At 32.7% G+C, this 12,782-nt stretch overlaps 1 protein-coding gene across 4 annotated transcripts in view; it reads right to left on the bottom strand.

The window, feature by feature from the left end:
• Cd36 (CD36 molecule (CD36 blood group)) overlaps nucleotides 1-12,782 on the bottom strand; it is an 80,486-nt gene that overhangs the window by 34,549 nt on the left and 33,155 nt on the right. The window contains exon 1 of one of the 4 annotated variants that reach the window (XM_076835063.2): nucleotides 12,636-12,766. The exons of 2 other annotated variants lie outside the window; for them this stretch is intronic. The gene's annotated coding sequence lies outside the window, so the exon portion shown is untranslated. Of the gene's footprint in view, nucleotides 1-5,597; nucleotides 5,702-12,635; nucleotides 12,767-12,782 lie in introns of those variants that run through there. One more of the 4 variants, XM_076835077.2, reaches the window with a different exon arrangement.

Raw genomic sequence — 12,782 nt, 5'->3', positions numbered from 1 at the left:
ATTCTTAGTATCAAGTTGGTAAAATCTTCAGAAAGTTAAACTGGCATATATTGGAGAGGTCAACTGGATAAATGCCTACAAGTCACTCTTAAAATAAAGTAACCTAAGAATGATGAGCAGAAATATATTTAGTTGATTAGATTATATTTTAAAAAAACCCTTTTCCTTATGTCACTCTTGCTGTCTCTGTTGTCCACATTAGATATGTTTCTTCTCATTTGCAAGCAGCACAGTACAACTGGAAAGGAACCCCAAACTCCTCTGCCAAGCATTGCTTTTGCTTTTCCAGTGTTTTTACTGAATATTTATTTTAAAATAACTATGAAGCCCTAAAAATAGATAAGGATTTCATTTTTCAAATATCATATCACTTATCTAGAGAAAGTAGAAATAGCCTAGTGCATTCTCATTATGATTTATACTTTTCATTAAAAAAAAAAAGTGTACAGAGATTCCAGAAACATAAGGCAATTCCCTTGTGACTACCACCATTTATCTTGGTTGTATGATGTTAAAAAATGTAGAATAAAGGACAATCTTAACTATTTTGACTATTTTGTAGGTATATTTAAGTACTTAGCTATAAGTATTTTCTTCTCAAACATAAATTATATGCTTTATATATACGTAGCAGTTTGACAAGTTTAAAACAGCTTGCAAACACAAGAGTTAAGATCTGTTTTAAAGAGTATATTTAAAATGCTTGACGGGATAGTTAAATTATAATAAATGTGCACACAGAAAGATATTTCAGAAAAAAATACATGCAAAATGGATGTAAAAGGATACTGACCTTACTTGAATCATTATTTAATCCTTAGCCTAATGCCATCCAAATCTGACTATGCTTGGAGAGGAAAATGTCACACGTTCCCATGAGCAGTCCAAGGAATCAAATTTACATCCCCAGAGACAACTGTGAAGTGTCCAGTCCCATAGACAACATCCCCCGAGTAGCTTGGCATTCCAGAATGGAAAAGCACATAGCTGAACCAAATCTACAACAATGGATTTTGAGGAAAATATAGACCTTGAACAGTAAAATAGGCATAGCCTTCTGCTGCATTTTTAAAAGAGTGCACACCCACCATATTTTGAGAGAATCTATTTTATGGGAGGGTACACTTATCCTTATGTACATCCACACAACCATAGACAAACTTATTAGAATGACAAATTAAAAACTTCAGTGCTATTGTTCACTTAGCCACAATAGTTTGGAAAATCAACTTTAAAACATGATTTAAAATAAAAAAAAACAGACCACATAGGGTTAAAAGACAGACATAATTATTATTATTATTATTATTATTATTATTATTATTTTGGTGGTGCTGGGTTTGAACCCAGGTCCTTGTGCATACAAGGCAAGCACTTTACCAACTGAGCTATATCCCCAGCCCAATAGAAAAAAAACAGTAGGCCATATCTTCATCACGTGAGGTTAGGCCCCAACTTCCTTAATAAGACACCTATAGCACAAGAATTAAAACCAAGAATCAACAAACGGGATGGATTCAAACTAAAAAGTTTTTTCTCAGCAAAAGAAATAATCTGTGGGGTGAACAGGGAGCCTACATCCTGGGAGCAAACTTTTACTCCTCACACATTAGATAGAGCACTAATCACTAGAGTATATAAAAAACTCAACAAGCTAAGCACCAAACACACACAAATAATTCAATCAATATATGGGCCAAGGACCTGAACAGACACTTCTCAGAAGAGGATATATAATCAATCAACAAATATATAAAAAATGCTCATCATCTCTAGCAACCAGAGAAATGCAAATCAAAACTACTCTAAGATACCATCTCCAGTAAGAATGGCAGCTATTATGAAGCCAATAAGTGTTGGCGAGGATGTCGGGGGGAAAGGGTACACTCATACACTGCTGGTGGGACTGCAAATTGGTGCAGCCAATTTGGAAAGCAGTATGGAGATTCCTTGGAAATCTAGGAATGGAACCAACCATTTGACCCAGCTATTCCTCTTCTCGGAGTATACCCAAAGAACCTGAAAACAGCATCCTACAGGGACAGAGCCACATCAATGTTTATAGCAGCACAATTCATAATAGCTAAACTGTGGAGCCAACCTAAATGTCCTTCAGTGGATGAATGGAGAAAAAAATGTGGCATTTATACACAATGGAATATTACTCAGCACTAAAAAAGAAAAAAATCATGGCATTTGCAGGTAAATGAATGGCGTTAGAGAATATTATGCTAAGTGAAGTTAGCCAACCCCCCCAAAACAAATGCCAAATGTTTTCTCTGATATAAGGGGGTTGACTCAAAGTGGGTTAGGGAGGTAGAGCATGGGAGGAAGATTATTTCTAGATAGGGAAGAGCCATGGGAGGGAAAAGAAGGGGGAAGGGAAATAGCAAGGATGAGGGAATGTGATGGAAATCATTATACAAAATATATGTATGAAGATTTGAATTTGGTGTCAACATACCTTATATACAGATATGAAAAATTGTGGTATATATGTGTATTAAGAATTGTAATGCAAAAAAAGAGTATAATGGCATAATTTGGTGTGAAAATACTTTATATACAGAGTTTCAAAAACTGTGCTGTAAATGGGTAATAATGCGTGTAAAGCATTCCACTATTGTCATGTATGTAAAAAATAAATTTTAAAAAAAGACATAAGTTTGAATTATGCTGCCAGGCACTAGCTATCTTAGGTAGAAGTTAAATAGGAGTTATTTTCTTTTTAGCTCTATCAAGTTGAATGTGATGTTTTGATATGCATTGTGAAATGATTACCATCACCTATCTAACTGGTTGAGAACTGAGGTGAAGAGTACCAAACACTTGACAGGGCTCTCCACCTACTGGTCCCCCAAACTAGAATGCTTCCCTTATAATCACTTCCTTTTCTAAAATCCTCTTCCTCCTTTCTTCTTTCTCTGTTTTGCTTTCCACAGGTCACTTTTCAGTGTTGGGCACACTCCACAATTGACTTTCTAACTTTCCCCCCCCCTATCTCTGTACCTACTAGAATATAGAGCCCATGAGGAGGGGAAAAAGTCTAACTTCCAAGAGCATGGAACAGGGTCAGAGTTGCTAATCAGTTGAAAGAATGGACCTATACAATGATTATTATAATAGAAAAAGGAATGAGGACTTATGAAAATGAGAGCTATATGCTGCTTTTTTATAGCATGTATATGTAATGGTTGGAACTGGAAATTAAGAGTATCTGCTATGGAGATGAAAGAATCCATGTTTGAATTCATTACTTCCTAAGTGTATGACTTGTGGCTAACTTCTTTACTTCTGGTAGCCTTCACATAATTGTTGTAAAGATTGAGAGTGATAATATAAAGGACTTCACACAGAGCCTAACATAGTTTTGCTTAATAAATAATAGCTGCAGTTATCATTGCTAATAAGCAAAATTTCATTTCAGGAAATCTATTAAAGAAGGCAAGTAAGATGGTAAATTATAGAAAGGTATAAAATGAGAAATTTCCAATTTGAGAAGCAATGTTAGCTATATTAACTACTATTGGTAGTTTAATAATGTCAAAATTATATATTCAAGTATGTGGCATAAAATATATACTGAATCATATTTTCTGAAACTTTCCTCTTATATTATGTTCCTTGTAGGTATTCCTATATCATGAATAGTCCATTATTGTTCTATTGCAAGATATTTCATAATAAGTGCTGTTTTCATTTTAAATAGTAAATGCTGTATGAATGAACATCATTGTTTCTAGTTTGCTGTTCTTATAAAGGCAAGGCACAAAATTCTCATAGCTTTATGTACATGTACCCTGGACACCAGTGTATGCTGTTTTTCCAAAATTCCAAGGATTTTGTCAAATTTTTATTTGTACACAGCCATGTGTGAGAATGCCTGTCTTAATAAATATTCACACTGGTTTATACTGAAATTTAAGTTTTTAACAAGTACGTTGGTGGTTTTTTAAAGAATATTTAATTCAATGAAATATAACATTTTCTAAAGTATACTAGCCATTTATTTTAAAACACTTATAATATCCTCATTCATTTTTTTTCAGTGTTGATTTGTCTTATCCTCAGTTTTTTCCAATAACCAATGTTATGATATTTGTCATTTTAAAACTTTGTCATGTTTTACTTTATGTGTACTGATGATTTCCTTTTAAAACTCGTGTCATTCTTCGAACTGCTTTCTTTACTTTGAGAATATAAAAATTAACAGGATTGCTTCTAGAGATTTCATGGTTCATATAAATTCTTTGTAGCAGTATGTTGGACAAGCTGACTCATGGAATTTAACTCTTGAGAAATAAAAGAGGAACAGGATAAATTGAGTAGCACAAATATTGCAACATATTTGAGAAGCAGATGACAGATGCATTTAAAAAAATGTTGAAGAGAGATCACATGGCCCCAATTCTTAGCTCAGCTTTATTCACAATGGAACTGGTGAAGTGGACATGACACAGTCATTATATTCCTGATGTCTTTCTTATCAAAGAGGAAAACCGTAGAGTCTATACCCTCAAGCTGACAATCAAATTAGATAGATTTAAATGTACAGTCATACACAAATATAAATTTGTCATTCACAGTAATAGGTTAGCATATTTTAAATTTAAGTGATATTTTTCTCTTGACAGTAAATGAAATATCCTACAGCAAATGAAACATTTCATTATTACTTACATTGTAAAGCTAGGTTGTACAGGTAAGCAAAACACTCTTAAGTTATAAAGATGATGATAAAATAACAAAGGTAACAAACAGTGGGAGCATACTAACTGTCAGATATTGAGCTAAGTGTTTCACGTGTTTTACCTATTGACCACTCATACCACTTATTAGGCTCTTTATACCAGCTGAGGTACAGAAGGACGTGTCAAAACAAGGGTTAAAATCCAGACTAACTGAAGAGACTATATTCCTTTCTAAAATGAAATATCAATTGTGTTCTTGATCAATACTAATTTTACATATTCTTTAAAATTTTTGTAGAAATTCAATAGTGATTCTAAATAACCTAATATTACACTGAGAGAAAATTTTCTACATATAACAAATGAATGATGAACATATTCTGTAGGTGGCAATTAACAATCATTTTCAAATTTATTAAATAAAATGGATTCTAATGATATGGAAATTGTCTCAAAACATTATTTAGCAATGTAAAATAGGAAAAAATGTATCCCATTAATCCTTAGGGAATAACAATGTAGATTTATACATACAAACCGTTATGCACATATGTAAACACATGCTTATATATGTATAGTCATACATTTTTCAATTGCTAGCTTGTGTATTTATTAGAAGTATTAAACTAATGGGTTTTTTCACTTGTTTAAAATGGTAAGGAAGGACATGACATGTAAGAATAAAAATAATTATGTAGGTATAGATTTTTAAGAATTTTAAGTTGCAAAAGTCAACAGTATAATGTAATGTCAGATTTCTAGTGCCTCTTTTAAGAGAAAACTTCAAAAACATTCTTAAAAGATAAAATGCAGAATGTCAAGGTAATATCTAGATTTAAACCACATGGCTCAATGAATCAAGACAATGTGACAAACATACTCATTAAAAATATAAAGTAATCTTACCTAAATGCTTCCCAGAAGTCATAGTAGAAGTTGTGTGTAAAAGAGATTAAACAGAGAACACCTCTGTTTATACAGACAGACCTTATGTGGGCATGGCCAGATCAATATGTAAATCTCTCAGGCCATCTAGAAATGTTGGCAGACATCATTCTTACTTGAACAGTTGCAAACATGACTTAACTCTTTAAATGTTGACTTCCTTTCTTTTCTCTCCTTAAATTATGCTAAGAAACAAGAAATTATTATGTTCAGCATAATTTATCAGGTAAGTTGTGCTCATAGAGTAGATGGAAATTTTTAGGGGAAAAGAATAATTAGGTCTCAAAGCATGAAGTGGTGGAATAGCTGGTAAAAAGATCAACAATAGGTAGTTAAAATCAGAATTTAATTGACAAATACCAAATATAAAATTAAGAGAGTCAATTAATTTGAAATTTCACAGGGCAGAAAGACAAAATTTGTCATAATTCAGGGTACAACAATTTTAATGCTGAGAAATATTATACCCCTGAACTAGAGAGAGAATCTCTCAAGTGGGAGATAAAATAAACATAAGAAATATTCTAAGAACAATTGTATTAGCATCTGTACCTTCTACCATCTTATGTTTAAAACACACAACTCTTGAGCATTAGTTTCCTTGGAACAGTTAAATGCATATACAGACTCACAAGCAAACATACTCACACAGTTTCCAGGCATATAGAAGCACACCTAATTAGACCTATTTGTAAAGTTTCTAAGAATGATGTTATGTAACAACAACTTATTAAAAAAAATCAGAAAATATAGCTCTGAGACTTTCTTCAGTTTTGTGTATTTTTGTTATTGTTGTTTGAGTAGAGAAGTGTGATCCCTCTGCCCTGACAGTTCAAAGAACCACTTGGCACAAATCCTTTGTTCGAGTGACATAGAAGCTTCTGCTAACAGTTTTTAAAGAACGTCAAACAATCAAACCATACAGTGAAATCAAAACCTCACTTTACAGGTTGAGTCTCATGTTCTTAAAGGAAGGACCTATTCTTGGAGAAGCCCGAATTTTCTTTCATGGTATCAGTAGGTTGACTTGGAATATTAATTCTCGAAGGTATTCTTGGAATACCTTAAAATATGCTCTTAATATTGTCAAGAGTTTATAGGAGTAAAAGTGGCAAAATCTTACTCTAAATGTACTTTTCTTCTTTGACCAGGCACCATACAATATTCTTTGCAAAAATATGTAAATATGTTTTACATATCGTTCCTATATAGACATATAACTAAAATAATGTGTTATATATAATATTTGTAATATATAACATATTATATATAATGCGATATATAATATATCTTTAAACTTCCAGAAACAAATGTGTTTCTTGAAATTTTATGAATCATTTACATTGCATTATTTATACCATATTTCCATAAACATTCTAAATAACATTAGAATCCGGAAAAAAATTAAAAAATCCAGGTTACTAATCTGTAATATATAACACACATGTCTTATAAATTCAGAATCTTTCTAAATTATTAAAACTGTTGACTGTTTTAATGTGTTTGTGATTTCTGGTTAACTGCTTGTATGAAGAAGTGAAAACTTGTCAGGCAGGGGTAGACTGAAATCTTCACTTTGGAAACTCCTAATTCAAATTTTCAATAATAGAGAAGCTTGACTTACCATCTTAACACTTACCTAATAGCCCTGACACTTTATTAGGGCTCTCAAAGTTTATCTCGCATTATGGAACAATGACCATGAACTAAAGTACTTTACCTTGTGGGTCACATAGAAAAAAATTCCTTCCTCCTCCTAGCTCTTCTTGGTAGGTTTTGGTATCATGAACCCTATCTATGCAAGTGTCTATAATCCTCATTGTTCTTCAGTAAACAACGAAGGACTTGACATGTTTATTGTCACTATTCCCTTTTAGTTTTATGAGTGTAACTTTCCTGTTTGGAGATGAGATTTAAGCAAACAATAGTGGGTTACAGAATCTTACTTGCTGTGGAATGTCATCCTTAAAATGGCTACTCGCCCTGCTACTTTTGCACTGCTGAATTAGGACATAGATCCTCAGAGATTTCTAGAACACAGCTCAGTTTGAATTTGGAGCCCACAATTTCAAATTTGGTTTAGCAAGCTCTCCTGCTCCAAAATGCCTCCTGTTCATGGATCCAGATACAAATGTGAGGCAAGATGCTTGTTTTGTCTATGTTTCATTGTACTTGGATGTTCCTTTGTTAACATGGTGCACTGGTGCTCAGTGTGAATATGCTAAGGATATCATTTTACCAAGCTGCATTTATAAGTCTTGTAGCAGCATCCTCCATGAGCCTAAAGACTAAAAATATTTTCTGGCCATGATCCAAGATTATTGCTAGGCCTGTTTTTCCTCTCATTTTCAATAACTCCTCGGGGAAAAATCGGGTAATCACAGTAGGTTGGAGGAAAGCAGATGAAAGTGAGCAAAAATCTGAGGTGAAATAAATCCATTAAAATATGAAAACGACATTCACGCAACCCCAAATACAAACATTAAATGCTGCCTATGTCATAAACATGCATATTTTCAAAAACGTTTTATAATTAGTTTTCATGTGGACTTATGAAATTCTTTCACCATTTTTTTCCTTATTTTTCCTTCTTTTCTTCCTCATTTACCCTATACTCACTGATTCTTGAGTTTTGACTAATTGATGTTTTCTATCTTAATTTTCTCTCAGTGATATCCAGTTTTAGGTGTATAAATTTATGATTGCATCTAAATTAACTTAATGCAATTCCACACACAAAATTACAAATAACCCTACATTAGAAGAAACCATGAGTTTTGGGGTCCTTGAATCCTTTCATGGATATGCTTATCTTATACACTTTAGTGATGTTTCTATTTTAAGAGGAGACATCCTCCAATGGCAGTTCAATACACAAAAATGAACCTTAAAATATTATGATAAGAATTTTAGTCAATATTTAACCTTATTCTGGCATTTATTATTTTAACCCTCATTTTTACCACATAAAATACCATGTGGCATTATTTTCTTTTATATACCCCCAGAGCACTTTAGTGTCCTGCCATAGAAGGTATTCCAGAAAAGTTCAAGTTATCATGCATTTGTTCTTTCATGAGTAGCAAAGGAGCAGGTCACAGTAAAATTTCCTACAATGTATTCACTGGGAACCATGTTGTAGTGTTACTACTATATTCCAGAGTTTAAAGGTGTCTGACACATAATAATGCATGCCCAAATATTCCATGAATAGATGCTGAATAAACTATTATTAGTATCACAGCATAGGTTAAAAACAGACATGAGCATGTTAAATACTTTTGTAGGAGATATGGTATCTTTGCTTTTTCAAGTTATCAGATGTTAAATTTAAAATAACTTGTTTTCCAGATATGCGTCTTAGGTGTGTGTGTGTGTGTGTGTGTTCAATAGATATCACGCATATATAGTTTTCTTTAAGCAAAAATCTGAATATTGAACAGATAAAGAAATTTCACAGTGGAGAATATTTTTATGAAGGACTTTAAAATTCTATCATTCCTTAGACATTTATTGAATAGTTATAAAATGGATTACTTGGTTCTGTGAAATATTTACCCAAACATTTTAAATGATGCTAAATGTCGATTGAGTGTTTATATTCATTGCCAGGAGTAGACATTTTGATTAAAATGAATTTTTCTAAAATTTATTAGAATAATTCAATCACATTAACAAGCATGATTAAACATGAAATGTAGATAAGTAAGTAGTACTATATGTTTTTGTTCTGTCTTATGAGTCTGTTTCATGTCTCCAGAATATTTATGTTCTGAAATCTAATTTATACATGCCAATCTACTGTCTCCTGATAGAATGTAATACATATATATGATTACATGATAAGAGTTTGACTCCTTTGCATTGTTCAATATTTTGGACTGCTCACTTATTTTTTCAAATCAGTGGAACTTAACCAAATGCTCCCTGTCAAGGGAAGGACCAATATGGCCTAGTCATAAATCTTTAAATAAGAACTTTGGGTATTGACTTTTTCAGGGAAGTTAATTCCAGCGAAATGGCCCAAGTTCTATCTCTTGTACTTCTTTCCATCTGTGAGATGAAGCATATGATTATCCACAGAGGCAATGCATAGCTGAACTGAAAATATAGATGATTCAAAATAGTAAAGCAGATTGATTATCTTCAGAATTATGTGGAGGTGAATATAGCATAAAGAAAAATTGAAACCATCAAATGTAGCACTGTCCTGTGAAAACCTAAGTCAGACTGCTTCATTCACTCTCAAGAGAACTTTTAATATGGTGAATCTTAAATATCAAAACAAAATGCATAAATGCCAAAACCCAGGAGAAAAGGACAATAAAAAAAGCCTGCTAGTAGTCCTGTCTCAGGAGAGCCTGCTAACTCTACCTTGCTATTGACTGTGATAAACACAGCAGAGGCAATCAATAGGGAGATAAAGTAAACACAACACTTACATTTGAAGAAGTGCAGAGAAGATTACAGTACACATATAGCATAAATATATGAAACAATGAAAGCTATTAGAATCTAAAAGCATGCCTAAAAACAACGGGTAAAATCATCTCATCATACATTTATTGCAGTAAGCAACTGCTCAAACTAAGGGTAAAAGCACGTTCCCCAATGCCTTTCCACATCACCAAAACTTGCTTTTCCAGTAAATACATTTGTGTAGCAGATTATGTGGTATATTACTTAAAACATAAGATTCAAAATAGAACTAATACAGTTTCATATTTATATGATCTGTGAAGTGAGTTAGTGATATAAAATAAAAGTGACATTACACTAGATAGACTTTTAGGTTAACACAGAAATAATATTTGAGAGATTTACATAAATATTTATTTGCATATGGATAATATGCTATACTAGTTTTTTCTGCATACATTTAATAAAAATCATATGTTTCTGTATATATCAAAATTCAGACAATAGAAGAACTAGTAGACATTATAAATTTGAATTAAAAATATAGAATTTATGCTTTGCTTTCTTGTAATATTAATAAATTGTTTTCAATATTTAGTAAATTACAATATTTAGCTTGATTGTATAAATAACAAAAATACTGATAAAAGGGATAATCTGAATATTCTTACCAGCAAAATATGGAGATTTAGCACAAAGCCAGCTTAGTTTTTCATTCACTGATAAATTGGGTTGCCATAGCAAGCCCATAGTCACGGAGTTTCTAAGCAACCTACAACTCCACAGACTGCAGATACTTACTAGTCCACTGATCTTTCATCATCTTTAATGAACAAATATGAACACTATAGCAAAATCAGTGGAGGATCCCTTGATTGTCCAGTCAAGAAGTGACTTTCATCCAATGTCTCCTGTACTGATAGGCATTCAGTTTTTTTAGAAGAATATAACTTGTATTAGGGGATTATTGAATATTCAGTACTAGGTAGAACAAGTTAAGTGCAGAAAATATTCCATCTAGTACTGAGGTACTGACTAAGTACAAAAAAATTGTCAGTACCTATATATTATGTATTGAGCAAACAAATATTTGTTGAATGAATGAACAAAGATGAAACATACAATCTAAATTCTAGAGAGTCATTTATATAATGCTAGTTTCATGATTTATTTTCTATGAATATATGTTTAGTAGTCTTAATATGTTCCTTCAATTTGTACATAATTATTGTATACTACAGTAACCTTGATAATAGTAAAGCAGCGATTTTGCCTGAGATCTTGTATTAAAACTTTGTAATTATGGCTTCTCTAGAATATTTGAGTAACAATATTAACTACCCAAGAGACACACAAATTACATAAATGTGGATGAAAAGTTATTTTTTCAATGAGTTTATATTAGCATTTCCTGTTCCTGTCTAAAAACACCTCTTCAGTCTCCTGTTTCATAGTGCCCACTGAGATAAACCATTGCCTTTGCACTGTTTTAATTCACTAGGCTGCATTTCTAACTATTTAATTGCAATAAATAAAATTAAGACATACAAATATGGTCTATTCCTACAAGTCATAGTATTACAGTGCTAGTCCAAATAAAAGTTCACAAAGAGGAATGATTGTATGTGACCAGCAAAGTGATCGTAACTAATCTGTACAATTTTGCCTAGTTCTATGCTTAATTTTCAATACTTTCCACTGCCATTCTATGTGGTAAATTCTTTCCTTGAAAAACATCTTGAGGGATGACTTGCAAATTGGAAGCCAGCTTTAATTTACTGGTTAATTATTTGTTACCTTATACATCCTATTTGCTATTGCATCAGAGATTTAGTAGCCAGAGTCAATATATTACAATAACTGAGCTCTCTAACCTAAGTAAAATTACAAAATCACCTCTTGGGCATGTCACAGAAGGCACCTGTTGACTAGTGCCATGCCAGGAATTCCAGCAGTAGTGACTGCCTGTGACCTCTACTTGTTGCACTGATCATCAGAAGCAGGGAGCACAGATTGTTTTTTCTGTCTGAGAAGACAGCCACTCTGCCTTAAAATCTTAATACAAGGGAGACCAAAACTTCTATAACTCTGTTAATTTCCTCTTGGGTTGAAAGTAACCATCTACAATTTAAGTCTTCCTAGGACATACATATCCCTCAGAATAAAAAGATACCTGCACATAATGTTGTACTTTTTAGTATTTTGCTCTACTAAGGTATTTCTGTTGTTGCAAAAATGGAACCATATGTTGGAGGGTTTAAATAATTTCAAATACTTTTGAATGCCCTCTTTTCAATTATTAGTGTGGACCTAGGTGAGATCACAGTAAATTACTACACCTCTCGCCACTTTCTTTAAGTATAATCCTTATTTAAAAGTTTGGGAAACAGTGCCTGAATGCCTACAATACCACACATATTCTATTCCCTGAGAGAAGAGAGAAATTCAAGTATACCCTAAACTGGGCAAGGACAAAGCAAAAATCAGAACAAAGCAAGACAGTTTAGTACTGCAGGCACCAGTCTGGACTCTTACATCTTTAAACTAGGTAACTTTCAGTTATTATATAGATGTAATTACCGGTTAAGAAGTCCGATGAGAGAGTGCAAGGCCACGAATATTAACGTATTTTGAAAATGCTGTTGGAAGACCACAGAATAACACTGATGACTCCAGTCTGTTTGCTGCAAGTGCTGGATCAAATCATTGCTGTATGCCAGACAGCCC

This window comes from Callospermophilus lateralis, chromosome 1, assembly GCF_048772815.1.
Source record: "Callospermophilus lateralis isolate mCalLat2 chromosome 1, mCalLat2.hap1, whole genome shotgun sequence".
Lineage (NCBI taxonomy): Eukaryota > Metazoa > Chordata > Mammalia > Rodentia > Sciuridae > Callospermophilus > Callospermophilus lateralis.
The sequence above is the reverse complement of the archived record's forward strand: the minus strand, read 5'-3'. Positions and strand labels throughout refer to the sequence as shown.